At 49.3% G+C, this 16,133-nt stretch overlaps 3 non-coding genes and 1 pseudogene across 3 annotated transcripts; all 4 read left to right on the top strand.

Annotated features, from left to right (window-relative positions):
- Nucleotides 1-759: 759 nt before the first annotated feature.
- Nucleotides 760-912, top strand: LOC144723692 (U1 spliceosomal RNA; annotated as a pseudogene).
- A 9,648-nt stretch (nt 913-10,560) lies between these two features.
- LOC144723899 (U5 spliceosomal RNA) lies at nt 10,561-10,674 on the top strand. Its single transcript, XR_013586414.1, has one exon. It is a non-coding gene; the product is annotated as a U5 spliceosomal RNA (small nuclear RNA).
- A 1,111-nt stretch (nt 10,675-11,785) lies between these two features.
- LOC144723673 (U1 spliceosomal RNA) lies at nt 11,786-11,949 on the top strand. The gene has a single exon (XR_013586257.1). It is a non-coding gene; the product is annotated as a U1 spliceosomal RNA (small nuclear RNA).
- An 864-nt stretch (nt 11,950-12,813) lies between these two features.
- LOC144723877 (U5 spliceosomal RNA) lies at nt 12,814-12,927 on the top strand. Its single transcript, XR_013586398.1, has one exon. It is a non-coding gene; the product is annotated as a U5 spliceosomal RNA (small nuclear RNA).
- Nucleotides 12,928-16,133: the final 3,206 nt, after the last annotated feature.

Genomic DNA, 16,133 nt, shown 5'->3' on the forward strand with positions numbered 1-16,133 from the left:
CGTCAAGTGTGGAGGAACACTTCATCAACGGCGCTCACAAAGAAACAGAGGGATCTGTCCTGGTTGGCGGTGTTTTCCCGCCGAATGGCACGTTTTCCCAAATGCCCGAGGGGATGCAGCGCAGATGAGGACGCGGTGCACGTCATGGTGAAGTGTCCCTTCGCACAGGAGGTGTGGAGACGGAGCGGTCCGCTGTTGTCCCGGTTTTACCCGGCGCAGGTGTTAATGCGGGACATTATGTGGGGAGTCTTAAGGGGGGTGAGGGAGGGTGACAAAGAGCGGGCGTGGGCCATAATAGGTGCGGCGAAGGAGGCCTTGTGGGGGGTGCGCAGAAAGGAGCTGGATGGGTCCCCTATGTCACCTTTGGGGGTGTGTTACTGGGCGAGGAGGTTGCTAGAAAGGGTGATGGAAGTGGATCGGGTTGGGCGGTGGGGTAGGGAGGGGTCCGGGGGTATGGGGAAGGGATGGTGAGGGACGGCCATGCGCATTTTGCCGGCCTGCTGAGTTGTGCGGGCGAGGAATGTCCGTGTTCGGTCGGGGGAAGGCGATGTGGTGGAGCGTTGCGCGGGTGAATGGTGGTGGTGACGGTGGTGGTGACGGTGGTTAAGGGGGCGCGGGGCGGTGGGCGTTGCGGTAGCTGGCTTTTGTTGTATTGTATGTGGGTGGTGCCCGCGGATGTGACGGAGATTGGAAGGGGCCTATCGTGGCGCCAGGGATGGAGTGTTGTTTCCAGTGCTTTCTTTGGTTTTCTTTGTGTTCGCTGAGAAGGTAATAAAAACCTTAAAATCGGTCCTCCCAGGGTGAGGCTTATCCATTGCACTGCGGGTGGGTTGACCCCTGCGATTTCCCCAAATGCGGGAAACTCGACTGTATAATTTGTGGTACTGGGGGACTGCGTTCGCGCTATCCCCCATTTTTAAAGAAAAAAGAGGGTGCTTTGTTCAAGCAACTGAAACAGCCGGACCGAGTTCCTGTGATGGATATTATTTCAGGATTGTTGAAAGATAACTGGTAAGCATTTTCATAATTAAAAGCAATCTGCACGTTCTCTCCCTGCCAGCCAGCAAAACTTTGAATCGTATATATAGTGCCCTGTCTTTCTAAGCCATGTTCTTCCTTTCTCTGTTCTGTATATCCCAATTTCTCTCAATTTCTTGCTTTCTCTCTGTGTCTCTATTTCTCTGTTCCAACTTCTACCTATATCTCTATTACACTCCCCCTCCATTGAATTTCACCCACTTCCCTATCTCTCCCTGTTTATCTCTCACCCATGTTCTCCACATTCCCACCTCTCCCATTCCCATCTCATTCTCCCTTGCCTCTCTGTAATCCCCCTTCCTGATGTTTGTAACTTTTAATTGCCTCTCTTATTCCCATTTGGCTCTCTTTTTCCTCTGTTTCACAACCTTCCGCTCTCTCCATCGCCTTGCATGACCTCCTGCTTTCTCACACATTGTGCGGGATACACATCCAGGGTACAGGGTGGCTGGGGGAGGGTGATGTGACATCAGCCCACACAAACACGGCTCAAGAGCCAGCCAGACAGACAGGAATCCAGCCAGGAATCCACTTTGAATACAGTTTTAGATATATAATGTTCATCTTCTTGGTTCTTTCGGTAAAGTCACGTAGAAGGGAAGTAATAAAATAATAAAAATAAAACATAATAAAATTATTCTCACGACGTTTCGGCCACAACGCAAGCAGCCGTCCTCAGGTGAAGAACAGGTCTGTCGAGAAGACAGAGTCTGAATGACAACCCCAGGGTTGGAGCGTCTTTTTAAGCTGGGTTGGAGGGGGGGCAGAGCGCCTTGACAAAACAATTTGCATATCAAGATGATTTTAGCATATATATAACCTGGGTTGGAGGTGGAAGAAGAGCGCCTTGACACAATAATTTGCATATCAAGAGGAATTTAGCATATTTATGGGAAATGCGTAGGAGGTGGGCTGGGGGATTTCAAAGTCATATTATTTCTGCTTCAACTGCATTAATTGATCAGACCAAAGAGTTATCATTGAAACCTTCTGCAGCCAGGCCACCAAGATTATACGGCTTGCCAAAGATATGTAATAACAGCCATAGAGGGTTCACGTGGGGATTGGCTTGCCGGTCCTGCTTGTAGCCAATAAGGGTTGAGATAAGGACCATGGCCCACGCGTGATCACGACAGGTCATCAGGAGTGATTGGCCTAGCCATTCGGGGCCCCAGCTAATGGGGAGCCAGATGAGGGGTGTGGTCCTGGGATTGACAGGGAACCATCGAGAACGGTCGAAGCTGTCCATGAACGATTGGCTGGGGGAACCACGTGACGAAGGCATTAAGAGCGAGTGAGAGAGAACGATCGGGAGCAGACTGAAACTGACAAGAGCAGGGTCACGCGCGCGTGGGGGCTCGGGGTGCCACGTGCGCGGTGGGGACTTAGTGCGTAGTCTGTCCTCTCTCCGTTGTCTGCCAGCAACGGAGAGTGAGTGAGCAAAGTGTATTGTGGAGTGGAAATAAAAGGACTGATTCCGAAGCCGTCTCCCGAAGGATTATTACACTGGTGTCAGAAGTAATTCTGCGACTGTTTGGACGATCGTCAAGATGTCTAAGCACCTCAGAAAAAAGAACCTGCCCGTGCCTCTATCGGAGGAAGAAGTCGAGACGGATAAAGATGAGCTGTTGGGAGCTACAGCCCTGGTGCCGCCGGCTGATGACGCTCGCCTCGACGCCTCTCAGCGTCGACCGGGGGAGGATGCGACCACCGCAGGACTGAGAGACGAATGGTGGCTGATGGCGGAGCAGATTGAGTCATTGTGCGCAATTCTGCTAAGCCTGGTGACCGCGGTGGCGTCCTCACCAGCCGTGGGTCGCCAGATCGCCGATCAGCTGGACGCCGCGGGAAGGAGTCCTGCTATGGAAGCGGGACCCGCCATTGCTCCTGCCACGCGGGAGGACGCCGTCGTCTTGGGTGGGGCGGCTGCGCCGGAGTCGTCGGCCGCCATTTTGGGCGCGCCTACCACCACGCGGCCGCCGGACGCCATTTTGTCTGCACCGAGCAGAGAGCGGGAACGGCAGCCGGAGACGCCCGCGGCACGCGCCTGCCACCGCGGACATCGCCTTCCACAAATAAAAGAATTTATCGCCGGGGGCGATTGGAGTGCTTTTACGTGGCGCTTCGAGTCAGCTTTTAGATCTGTCAACTGGACGGAGGAAGAAGCGCTGGGAGCGCTACCTACGCTGCTCGATGATGTGTCTCTGGGAGTCTTCCGCTCCATCCCGGCGTCCAAGAAGAAGACACTGCGGGATGCGTTCACAGAGATGGCGGAATTTTACGACCCGCCGACATCGGCCACCAGAAAATTTATGTCGCGTCGCCGGGCACCGGAGGAATCGCCGTTGGCCTATCCGGGGGCGTTGATGGCGATGGCCATGGCCGCCTACCCCGACGCAACGGCCGAGCATTTGGATCCACTCATCCTTTCCCGCATGCTGGAGTTGTCTCAGGAGCTCAACATCTCTCTACCAGTGTGCGGCCACGAACCGCTTTCATCGCGGTGGGTGGCGCGCTGCCTGGACGCTAAGTTTAATATCAAGCGGTGGGACCAGATGGCGGCGTGGACGGGGAAACCCGAGATCGACGGGCCGCCTCTGGGGTGGTCTAAGCGACTGGTTGTCCACTGCTCTGATGACTCGGGCGACAACGACATGCTGGCTGCTGCTGTCCCGCATAGGATTCCGGGACGGCGGCTGCGCGACCAGCGGGGCGACTACACGGGCCGACCGCGTGCGAGGGCCGGGTCGTCCGACCACCGGCCGACGTCGGCCGCTTGTTTTAAGTGCGGCAGACGGGGCCACTTCGCCCGTGACTGCCGCTGCCGACCTCTGCTGTCGCCTCCTCCGCCAAGGGGACCTCCATCTCCTCTACCTGCTGTGGAGCTGCAACAACCTTCGGATGTAATTTTTCATTTGTTGTCCATTCCTGTGTCGAGAATACGCAAGGTTAATGATGCGTGTGTTGCCGCCAATGGGGGGAGCATGGGTATCTGCGGACAGGTGGATGTGAGCATCGCTATCGGAAATATTACCGCCGCAGGACCTGTGTTAATTTCTCGCTCGCTAGCTGTTCCATGCTTGTTGGGTACGGATTTCCTGCGCCGGATGCCGTTGCGAATACGGGTCGACCAGGACTGTTTGGAAATGCCGGGGGGTCGTAGGATGGCGTTCCTGCCTTCCCTGCTGGCCAAGGCGCCTACAGGTAACGCAATTACTGCTGTAGTTGCGGCTATGGTGGAGGTTCCATCGGGAGCGCAAATGCTTATTCCGCTACGTTGCCGAAAACCACTTCAAATGGGAAGGGGTGCGAAAGGCGTGCTATTATCCCCATCGAATTCCGTATCGAAATCTTTTTCTTTGGCGGCGGCAGAAACGATCGTGCGCCCAGGTCAGGCACCTTTCATACAGGTCTTGAATGGGGGACCTGATCGCGTTGTTGTTCCGGAGGGATCGGTGCTGGCTCACGCCACTACCGATTTCGCCTCTTGTGAAAAACCGCCGCGCGCTCGGATGCCCGCGGATGGGCCTCCGCATGATCGTTCACAAGAACGCTGGATCGCGGATTTATGCGGAGAGAATTCTTCCTTGTCAAATGAACATAGGAACGCCTTGCGTTCGCTGTTGCTGCAGTACGCTGATGTGTTCAGCAGAAATGATTTGGACCTCGGCCGCACATCGCTTTTGTCGCACCATATTGAAACCGGTGCGGCGCCTCCTGTCTGTATGCACCCTCACCGCATGAGCCCGGAGGAAAGGGAACACGTGCGTGGGGCGGTAGATGAATTGCTGGCGGCGGATATTATCTCGCCATCCAACAGCCCTTGGGGCGCGCCCGTCGTTTTGGTTAAGAAAAAAGATGGTGGTACGAGGTTTTGCGTTGATTTCCGCCGGTTGAACAAAATCTCGGTAGCGGACGCGTACCCCTTACCGAGGATGGATGACTTATTGGATGCTTTATCGGGTGCTAAATTCTTTTCCACCCTTGACCTGTCCTCGGGCTTCTGGCAGCTTCCCCTCGATGACGAGTCAAAAGCCAAAACGGCATTCCGCACGCCGCATGGCCTCTTTGAATTTAATCGGTTGCCGATGGGCCTGAACGCGGCTCCGGCCACGTTTCAGCGGCTCATGGAATTGGTGTTGGCGGGACTGCAGTGGGAAATGTGCCTCATATATCTGGACGATATAATTGTCTTTAGCCGCATGTTCGAGGAACATCTCCAACGCCTTGAGACAGTTTTTCAAAGAATGCGTGCGGCTGACCTTAAGTTTAAACCGAGGAAATGCCACCTCCTGCAACACTCCGTCCGTTACCTGGGTCATATTGTCAGCTCGGACGGTGTATCTACTGACCCTCTGAAAACAAAGTGTGTACGTGAGTGGCCCACACCCACTTCAGTGGGTGATGTTCGGCGGTTTATTGGATTCGCTTCCTATTATCGCCGCTTCGTTAAGAACTTTGCGACGTTGGCAAAACCATTACACGTTCTGACTGGCAAAAATCAAAGGTTTAAATGGGGGGCGGAGGAAGAAAGTTCCTTTGTGGCACTTCGGGACCACCTCGCCACGGCGCCTACGTTAGATTACCCAGATTTTTCACAGCCGTTCATCCTTGATACGGATGCTAGTGATATCGGCATTGGGGCCGTTTTGTCGCAACGTAAGGACGGGGTTGAGAGGGTGGTGGCGTATGGCAGCAGGGTTCTGTCACCTGCGGAAACGCGATATTGCGTGACAAGGCGGGAACTTTTGGCAATTGTCCATTTTGTTCGATTGTACCGACCGTACCTGTATGGACGGAAATTCCTGGTCCGCACTGATCATGCGGCTTTGCAATATTCCCTCAAATTAGATCAGCCGTCAGGCCAATTGGCCCGGTGGTTGGAATCGTTACAGGAATTTTCCTTCGATATAACATACCGAAAGGGGGCCCGTCATGCGAACGCTGATGCGCTCTCAAGGCTGCCGCCCGTTCCTCCGTGCACTTGCCTGACGGGCACGCACCGCTGCGCCGCACCGCCCACGTCGCCCTGCCCGGTTATGGGGGCGATAGCAAATGAGGACGACGCAGGGGCGAAGGAGGAGGACCAGCAGGTGTCGGTGGACACCGATGATACCTTACGGCTGCCGCACGCGGTCTGGTTGCGCGAGCAGGAGGCCGATGCCTCGCTGTCTCCGCTACGTAAATTGGTTGGGAAACAGAAATCGCAATTGGCGGGCTGGAAGTGGCAGATGTTCCGGGGTAAGTCGGGATTGCTAATGTGTACCGACGGGGTGTCTGACCGACCACGCTTGGTGGTGCCTACTTCGCTTCGCTACGACCTGCTCCGTGCTCTGTACGCTGATAAGTTGATGCACCTCGTGCCAAAAGACTGTGGCCGCGATGCAAAAGGATTTTTTCTGGGCCGGTATGACGGCGGACATCAATGATTTTGTCCGCTCGTGCCATGATTGTGCGAAGAGGAAGCCGCCTCGGAACCATTATGTACCACCGTTGCGTTCCATTGAAGTGTCCCGTATCAACGAATTAGTGGCTCTCGACATTCTGGGGCCGTTTCCCCCGTCGGCTAGGGGCAATAAATACCTTCTGGTCGGGGTGGAATATTTTTCTCGATGGCCGATGGCCTGGCCTCTGCCCGACCAAACGGCAGCGTCCATCACCGACGCTTTCTTGAACAGGTATGTCATGGACAAGGGGGCACCTGAAAGGCTGCTCACAGATCAAGGCCGGAATTTATCCTCTAAATTGCTTAGGGAAGTTTGTAACGCGCTAGGTACAAAGAAAGTTCGCACCTCCCCATACCATCCACAAACAGATGGTATGGTGGAACGATTCAACCGTACCCTTTTCGCTATGCTTTGTCACACGGTCAGTGAAAAGCAAACCGATTTGGACTTGCACATACCAGGCGTCTTGGCGGCATACCGCATGGTTCCGCACACGTCCACAGGATACTCACCGTTTTTTTTTATGTATGGCCGTGAAAATGTTCCACCCATCGATGTACAACTGGGTACGCCGAGTAAACAACCGTCCCGCTCCCTGCCTGACCAAGTGCGTGACTCGCTTGAACGAGTAACGGAAGCGCGAGAGGCTGCCCGGTGTGCGACGGCCCGTGCTCAGGCAACGAACGAACGGTACGCGCGTCGATCGCATACTCGCATGCCTTGGTCAGTGGGAGACCTGGCGTGGCTCCACTGCCCCCAGGTACCGGCGGGCACATCCCCTAAACTGCACAGGCCATGGCGGGGGCCTGTGACGCTCGTAGATGTTCGGAACTCGCAAAGTATCCGCGTTCAATACGGCAAACGTCGGTGGTATGTTCATTCTTCGCGACTTAAACCCTATGTTGACGCGCGTGTCGGTCCTTCATCCCCAATAGCTGACCTGCCGGGTTCTGATGGGCCGACTACGCCGCTTGACACGCCCGTTGATCCCAGGAGGGACTGTGTTGTGCCTCCTGCAGATGAACAGGTTCTGAGGGCTGAGGAAGCCCCCGCTGCCCCCCCTCCAACGGGGCCCGCGCTGGTCGTGACCAAGCACCAACAACCGACTTCTTCTTCGAGCCTGCCACCTCCTGTCCATCCGGAAGCAAAGCGACCTTGCGCTGGGAGCGGAGAGGGTCCCGCGTCGCGTACGCGGTCGAAATCTCTTCCGTTTCGTTAACGTTTGATCGTTCGCTGATTCCCTGTCGTTACCGTGCTGCAGGGGCGCCCTAATGTATGTTGTGATTTTTTTTTATTATTATGGGTGACTGTTTTGAATGTTGTTAGGCGCAGGAACGCCGGTTCACCCTCAAATTGTTAAACGCACCTTGGTGCCCGAATAAGATGTTGCGGAATTGGTTCTTCACCCTTTTCCCAGCCGAGACGGCTAAAAAATTTTCACCGGGGGGGGGGGGGGGGGGGTGATGTAATTACAGCCATAGAGGGTTCACGTGGGGATTGGCTTGCCGGTCCTGCTTGTAGCCAATAAGGATTGAGATAGGGACCATGGCCCACGCGTGATCACGACAGGTCATCAGGAGTGATTGGCCTAGCCATTCGGGGCCCAAGCTAATGGGGAGCCGGATGAGGGGCGTGGTCCCAGGATTAACAGGGAACCATCGAGAATGGTCGAAGCTGTCCATGAACGATTGGCTGGGGGAACCACGTGACGAAGGCATTAAGAGCGAGTGAGAGAGAACGATCGGGAGCAGACTGAAACTGACAAGAGCAGGGTCACGCGCGCGCGGGGGCTCGGGGTGCCACGTGCGCGGTGGGGACTTAGTGCGTAGTCTGTCCTCTCTCCGTTGTCTGCCAGCAACGGAGAGTGAGTGAGCAAAGTGTATTGTGGAGTGGAAATAAATGGACTGATTCCGAAGCCGTCTCCCGAAGGATTATTACAGATACATAAAGAAGATACACCTCTTCGTCCCATTGTCTCTACTATCAACTCCCCCACCTATAAACTGGCTCGTTTTTTGTCTGAAATCCTATGGCCTTTCACTGGAAAAACCACCTCTGCGGTACTAAACTCTACTGACCTGGTATCGACAATCAAGGGGATTTCCCTGTCCCCAGACGACCTGCTTGTCAGTTTTGATGTGGTTTCCTTATTCACCAAAGTTACTGTACCTGACACCATCGCAATCATTGAAGACTTGGTTCATCAAGGACTGAATGCTGGGGTACCCCCCCACCCCCCGGTGCTTAACCAATACATACTTCACCTGGAATGGAACTTTCTACAAGCAAACTGAGGGCACCCCAATGGCCCCCCCCCCGCATCTCCGGTTGTAGCCAACATTTTCATGGAGAAATTTGAGACTGACGCCATCCAGACTGCCACTCTATGCTCGACCTTATGGAAGAGGTACGTAGATGACACTTTTGTCATCTGGCCACATGGCCGGCCTGTTCTAGACCAATTCCTCGACCACATCAATTCCATACACCCAGCCATCAGATTCACCATGGAAGTCGAAAAAGATGGCAAGCTACCCTTTTTGGATGTCCTAATTAAAAGGAGACCTGATGGTTCAATGAGTCATTCTGTCTTCAGGAAAGCCACCCACACGGATGCATACCTAAAACCGGATTCCCACCACCATCCATCCCAGAAGAACTCCCTCATCAAGACTCTATACCATAGAGCCCAATGCATCTCCGACCAGGAACACATTGCCAGTGAACTCAAACACGTACGTTAAGTTCTTAAGGCTAATGAATACTCCGACTACACAATCCGCAAGGCCATCACTCCAACCATCAAGAAGGATCCTTTTGAGGAGCCTATCAAAACCATCTCCTTACCCTACATTGCTGGGGTCACAAAAAAGATCTCCAAAATCCTGATTAAACACAAGATCCAGGTCCGATTCAACACAGTACATAAAATCTGTGATCTGGTCCCGTCTGTAAAAGACGTGGATCCAGACATAAAGTACCCTGGCGTCTACAAACTAAGGTGCCTCTGTGGTAGCAGTTACATTGGAGAAACCAAAGGACATGTCTCGGACCGCATCCGTGAACATAAAGCAGACATGAAACACGGTAGGACAAACACCTCAGCCGTGGAAGATCACTGTTACAATTCAGTGGGCTCACATGACATTGACTTCTCCAAGAAGGAGGTTCTCTGCAAGCCATCTGGCTACCATGAGAGATTCGTTCATGAGGCGATCCATATATACAAACACAGAGACAATTTCAACCGAGAAGATGGATTCTGGCTCAGCAATCATTGGAAGGACGTAATAAACCATTTCGGATCTTAACTGATTGTTGTTCACGTTTACGGTAACTTTAAGACCGCAGTCCACTCACTGGCATTGACTGTGTATCTTGTGTTCTCCACATGGAATGCATTATTTACTCCGCTGCGGGTCTCCTGCTTCTACATACTATTAACATTCCTTCCCTTTTTTAATGCTACCCCCTACCCCCTCCCTTTGATGCTGCTAATCCTGCATAATGCATGGGCATAATATGACTTTGAAACTCCCCAGCCCACCTCCTACGCATTTCCCATAAATATGCTAAATTCATCTTGAATGCAAATTCTTTTGTCAAGGCGCTCTTCTTCCACCTCCAACCCAGCTTATATATATGCTAAATTCCTCTTGATATGCAAATTATTTTGTCAAGGCGCTCCAAGCCTGGGGTTGTCATTCAGACTCTGTCTTCTCGACAGACCTGTTCTTCACCTGAGGACGGCTGCTTGCGTTGTGGCCGAAACGTCGTGAGAATTATTTTATTATGTTTTATTTTTATTATTTTATTACTTCCCTTCTACGTGACTTTACCGAAAGAACCAAGAAGATGAATCCCTGCAGTCACGAAAGCTTTAAATCGAAATATAATGTTAGTATGATTTAAATAACTAACTAAATACACAGATTCAACTACATGTCCACCAACTTATAAATACATATTTCCATAAGTTATTTTATTTTCATTTGTGTGAGAAAAAGGAAGGACCCCATAGCCTAGAGAGAGATTTATGTCGGCTAATAGGTTGCGCAGTCAAAGGGGTGAGATTAATCTCTGATTTCTCTTCAAAGCGAATAAATCTTTCGCTTTTTACTAAAGATTTCCGTGGAGAGGAGCAACGTAATGAGTGTAAACTATTTCTGTTGCCCTTCAGTGGAAGGGCTCTTCATTTTAATTAAAACAGAATCTGTAATTGCAAGTGTCCTGTTGACAATTTCACATTCCTCAATTGACCGTATCTTCGTTAATGAACTACTGTATTGGACAATCTACATGAAGTGTCAGCACTAGATAAACATCATGGGACCTCCTTTGCCAGTACCAAAATATTATAGGTTTCCACTATGTAAACATGTTTGATTTTATCCCCAGTGTGAATTATGAAGATCTTTTTATCAGCATTTCAATCCATTCATTATTTTATATATTGGAAAAAATAACAACCATACTCTTTGGTTCTGTCGGCAAAGTCACGTAGGTATAAAATAAAATATATCACGACATTTCGATCGCAACACAAGCGGTCGTCATCAGGCGGAAAAAATATAATCCAGCAGTGGACCTGCTGAAATAACGAGAGAGCAGCGACAACAAGGCTAGATATGTGGCAATGGGCAAGCAAGCAGGGTCTGAGCTGGAAAATAATTCCACCCCCGGATGCAAGCACCTCAGTTGTGTTCACGGGGGATTCGGGAGAGAGGGATTATGGAGGGAGATTAGCATGAATGAACTTCCATTGTCGCATAAAAGTATCATGCCCGCATATGCGCACAACAGCAGTGTCCATGAGAGATTAGCCCCATGCGAATGCCATCCAATGACGTGAACATGCGAGTGCAATCCATAGAGAGAGATACAGAGAGTCGGAATACCAACCATGTTTGGAGCCCCAGCGATGCTCTGTTCTCACACCGGGGTTAGAGTGTATGCCACTGATGGTGGAAGATCCTGCACAAGAGCAAGTGTTAGATTTTAAAACGATACCTGTAATCTGGCAACTTTTCCTCCAGGTATCCCGAGCTTCTATTACCCAGAAAACCTTAGTTTTACACGTATTACATCAACACTTCAGCTCAGTGTTGTTGTAACACGTGACAACTTTGCTTATCAAATTGTCTTCTGAAACGAGAGTGTTTAATCCAGTATAACTGTCTTGGTGAAAATATTATTCACATCAATTCGATTATGAGCAAAGAGAACAGAGTTCTTGAGATCCCATAGAGTAGAGGAATAGGGATCGGGTAACTATCCGGATAGTGGGGGCACCTCAATTCATACTTACCTGACAGGGGAGGCACCATGATCATTTAGGTGGTACTCCCAGGGCGAGGCTTATCCATTGCACTGCGTGTGGGTTGACCCCTGCGATTTCCCCAAATGCGGGAAACTCGACTGTATAATTTGTGGTACTGGGGGACTGCGTTCGCGCTATCCCCCATTTTTAAAGAAAAAAGAGGGTGCTTTGTTCAAGCAACTGAAACAGCCAGACCGAGTTCCTGTGATGGATATTATTTCAGGATTGTTGAAAGATAACTGGTAAGCATTTTCATAATTAAAAGCAATCTGCAAGTTCTCTCCCTGCCAGCCAGCAAAACTTTGAATCGTATATATAGTGCCCTGTCTTTCTCAGCCATGTTCTTCCTTTCTCTGTTCTGTATATCCCAATTTCTCTCAATTTCTTGCTTTCTCTCTGTGTCTCTATTTCTCTGTTCCATCTTCCACCTATATCTCTATTACACTCCGCCCTCCATTGGATCTCACCCACTTCCCTATCTCTCTCCCTGTTTATCTCTCACCCATGTTCTCCACATTCCCACCTCTCCCATTCCCATCTCATTCTCCCTTGCCTCTCTGTAGTCCCCCTTCCTGATGTTTGTAACTTTTCATTGCCTCTCTTATTCCCATTTGGCTCTCTTTTTCCTCAGTTTCACAACCTTCTGCTCTCTCCATCGCCTTGCATGACCTCCTGCTTTCTCACACATTGTGCGGGATACACATCCGGGGTACAGGGTGGCTGGGGGAGGGTGATGTGACATCAGCCCGCACAAACACGGCTCAAGCGCCAGCCAGACAGACAGGAATCCAGCCAGGAATCCACTTTGAATACAGTTTTAGATATATAATGTTATTATGATTTAAATAACTAACTAAATACACAGATTCAACTACATGTCCACCAACTTATAAATACATATTTCCATAAGTTATTTTATTTTCATTTGTGTGAGAAAAAGGAAGGACCCCATAGCCTAGAGAGAGTTTTGTGTCGGCTAATAGGTTGCGCAGTCAAAGGGGTGAGAGTAATCTCTGGTTTCTCTTCAAAGCGAATACATCTTTCGCCTTTTACTAAAGATTTCCGTGGAGAGGAGCAACGTAATGAGTGTAAACTATTTTTGTTGCCCTTCAGTGGAAGGGCTCTTCATTTTAATAAAAACAGAATCTGTAATTTGCAAGTGTCCTGTTGACAATTTCACATTCCTCAATTGACCGTATCTTCGTTAATGAACTACTGTATTGGACTATCTACATGAAGTGTCAGCACTATATAAACATCAAGGGACCTCCTTTGCCAGTACCAAAATATTATAGGTTTTCCCCTTTCTATGTAAACATGTTTGATTTCATCCCCAGTGTGAATTATGAAGATCTTTTTATCAGCATTTCAATCCATTCATTATTTTATATATTGGAAAAAATAACAACCATGTTCTTTGGTTCTTTCGGTAAAGTCACGTAGGTATAAAATAAAAGATATCACGACATTTCGATCGCAACAGCATTGGACCTGCTGAAATAACGAGAGGGCAGCGACAACAAGGCTAGATATGTGGCAATGGGCAAGCAAGCAGGTTCTGAGCTGGAAAGGAATTCCACCCCCGGATGCAAGCACCTCAGTTGTGTTCACGGGGGATTCGGGAGAGAGAGATTAGGGAGAGAGGGATTAGGGAGGGAGATTAGCATGAATGAGCTTCCATTGTCGCATAAGAGTATCATGCCCGCATATGCGCACAACAGCAGTGTTCATGAGAGATTAGCCCCATGAGAATGCAATCCAAGGACGTGAACATGCGAGTACAATCCATAGAGAGAGACACAGAGAGTCGGAATAACAACCATGTTTGGAGCCCCAGCGATTCTATGTTCTCACACCGGGGTTAGAGTGTATGCCACTGATGGTGGAAGATCCTGCACAAGAGCAAGTTTTAGATTTTAAAACGAAACCTGTAATCTGGCAACTTTTTTTCCAGGTATCCCGAGCTTCTATTACCCAGAAAACCTTAGTTTTACACGTATTACATCAACACTTCAGCTCAGTGTTGTTGTAACACGTGACAACTTTGCTTATCAAATTGTCTTCTGAAACGAGAGTGTTTAATTCAGTATAACTATCTTGGTGAAAATATTATTCACATCAATTCGATTATGAGCAAAGAGAACAGAGTTCTTGAGATCCCATAGAGTAGAGGAATAGGGATCGGGTAACTATCCGGATAGAGGGGGCACCTCAATTCATACTTACCTGACAGGGGAGGTACCATGATCATTTAGGTCAGGGGTCCTCAAACTACGGCCCGCCGAGGACATTTATCCGGCCCATGGTCACTAATTGGGCTGCGCTTGTGAGCACTAATTGGTCTGTGCTGGTGAGCACTAATTGGGCTGCGCTGGTGGGCACTGATTGGGCTGCGGTGGCGAGCACTGATTTGGCTGCGCTGGTGAGCACTGATTGAGCTGCGGCGGTGGGCACTCATTGGGCTGCGCTGGTGAATGGTTCAATGGGCCAATTTACTGGACTTGCCACCCAGGCCTAAGGCTGCCAGCCCTCCCCTGGCTGCGCTTGATTGGCTCTCCCTCCCTCAGCTCCTTCACTTGCCCCTCGGCTCCACTCCCAGTGATATTCCTGTGTGCTGGGGATGTACTGCGATCTGTGAACAAAACTGCAGGTGTAATTCACTTTTTAATGGCACCCGCACCAGTGTGAGCCTGGGGTAAAAGCGGAGTTCCCCCAATCAGACTGCATTGATGGGCAGTGCAGTCTGTATGTCTCTGTGTGGGCAAAGTTATTGCTGGTATATTGTTTCTGTAGCGCTGTATATATATTGGTATTTTACTAATAGCAATTTTGACTCCCTAGGAAACAATGATGTCAAGAAAGAGAAAAATTGACTCGGAGTGTAGGATATTCTAAGAACAGTGGACTTATGATTACTTTTTCATGCAGTACAAGGAAAGGCTGTGTGTCTGATATGCCAGAATATAGTGTCTGTGCTCAAAGAATACAATTTACGTCGACACTATAAAACTCAACATAAAGATAAATATGATTGTTTGGTCGGAGAAGTGAGAAAAGATAAAATATTAAAACTGAAAAATACATTAACAACTCAGCAAAATACTTTTGTGAAGCAGAGGCAGCTACATATTTCATCACTGCGAGCAAGTTTTCAAGTTGTCAAGCTAATAGCGTGCACTGGCAGACCATTCGTGGAGGGAGAATTTGTTAAAGAATGCCTTCTTTCTGTTGCCAAAGAGATGTGTCCAGAGAAGGCCGATTTATTTAGTACAGTGAGTCTTTCAGGACCTACAATTACACGGAGGATTGAAGAAATGGGAGACAATTTGCATCAGCATTTGCAAAACTCCACAAAAAAACTTTCCTATTTTTCCTTGGCACTCGACGAAAGCAATGATGTTCGTGATTCTGCACAACTTCTAATTTTTATTCGTGGGACGAATGACTATTTCGAAGTCACAGAAGAGCTTGCTGCACTGCAAAGCATCAAAGGAACAACTACAGGAGAGGATATCTATGAAAAGTTTGCCAAACTGTGAATGGTTTGAAGCTGAACTGGGCTAAACTAGCCAGTGTGACAACTGATGGTGCTCCTAGCATGGTGGGGTCTAAGAAAGGAGTAATTGCTCGCATTAACCAAGAGATGGACAAACATAACCATTCTCATCCAATAGCCATACACTGCCTCATCCACCAACAAGCGCTGTGTAGTAAATCACTGAAGTGGGACTCTGTTATGAAAATTGTGGTATCTTGTGTTAACTTCATTAGAGCTCATGCACTAAACCACAGACAATTTCAGGAATTTCTGTCTGAACTAAATGTTGACTATGAAGATGTTCTGTACCACACAAAAGTCCGTTGGCTGAGTCGAGGGAGAGTTTTGAAACGTTTCTATGACTTACTTCCACAGATTACAGCTTTTCTGCTTTCAAAAAACAAAGAAGTACCAGAGCTCAATGATGCAGAATGGAAATGGCACCTTGCCTTTCTGACAGATGTAACAGAGCTACTCAACAGTTTCAATGTGCAACTTCAAGGAAAGGGGAAGCTCATCTGTGATATGCAATCACATGTCAAAGCATTTTAAGTAAAATTAGGCCTCCTCATCAAACAAGTTAAGGAGGAAAACTTCTGCCATCTCCCCACAACTCAAAATCTGTTAGCGGAAAAACCATTGGTTGCAATTCCCAAACAAAACATGTGTGGATTCACTGGAAAAATTGCAAAAGGAGTTCCAATTTAGATTTAAAGAGCTTCATCTCCATGAACAGGACATACAGCTTTTCCGTAACCCATTTTATATTGACATTGAAAATGTGGATACA

This window comes from Lampetra planeri, chromosome 1, assembly GCF_965212315.1.
Source record: "Lampetra planeri chromosome 1, kcLamPlan1.2.h2, whole genome shotgun sequence".
NCBI lineage: Eukaryota > Metazoa > Chordata > Hyperoartia > Petromyzontiformes > Petromyzontidae > Lampetra > Lampetra planeri.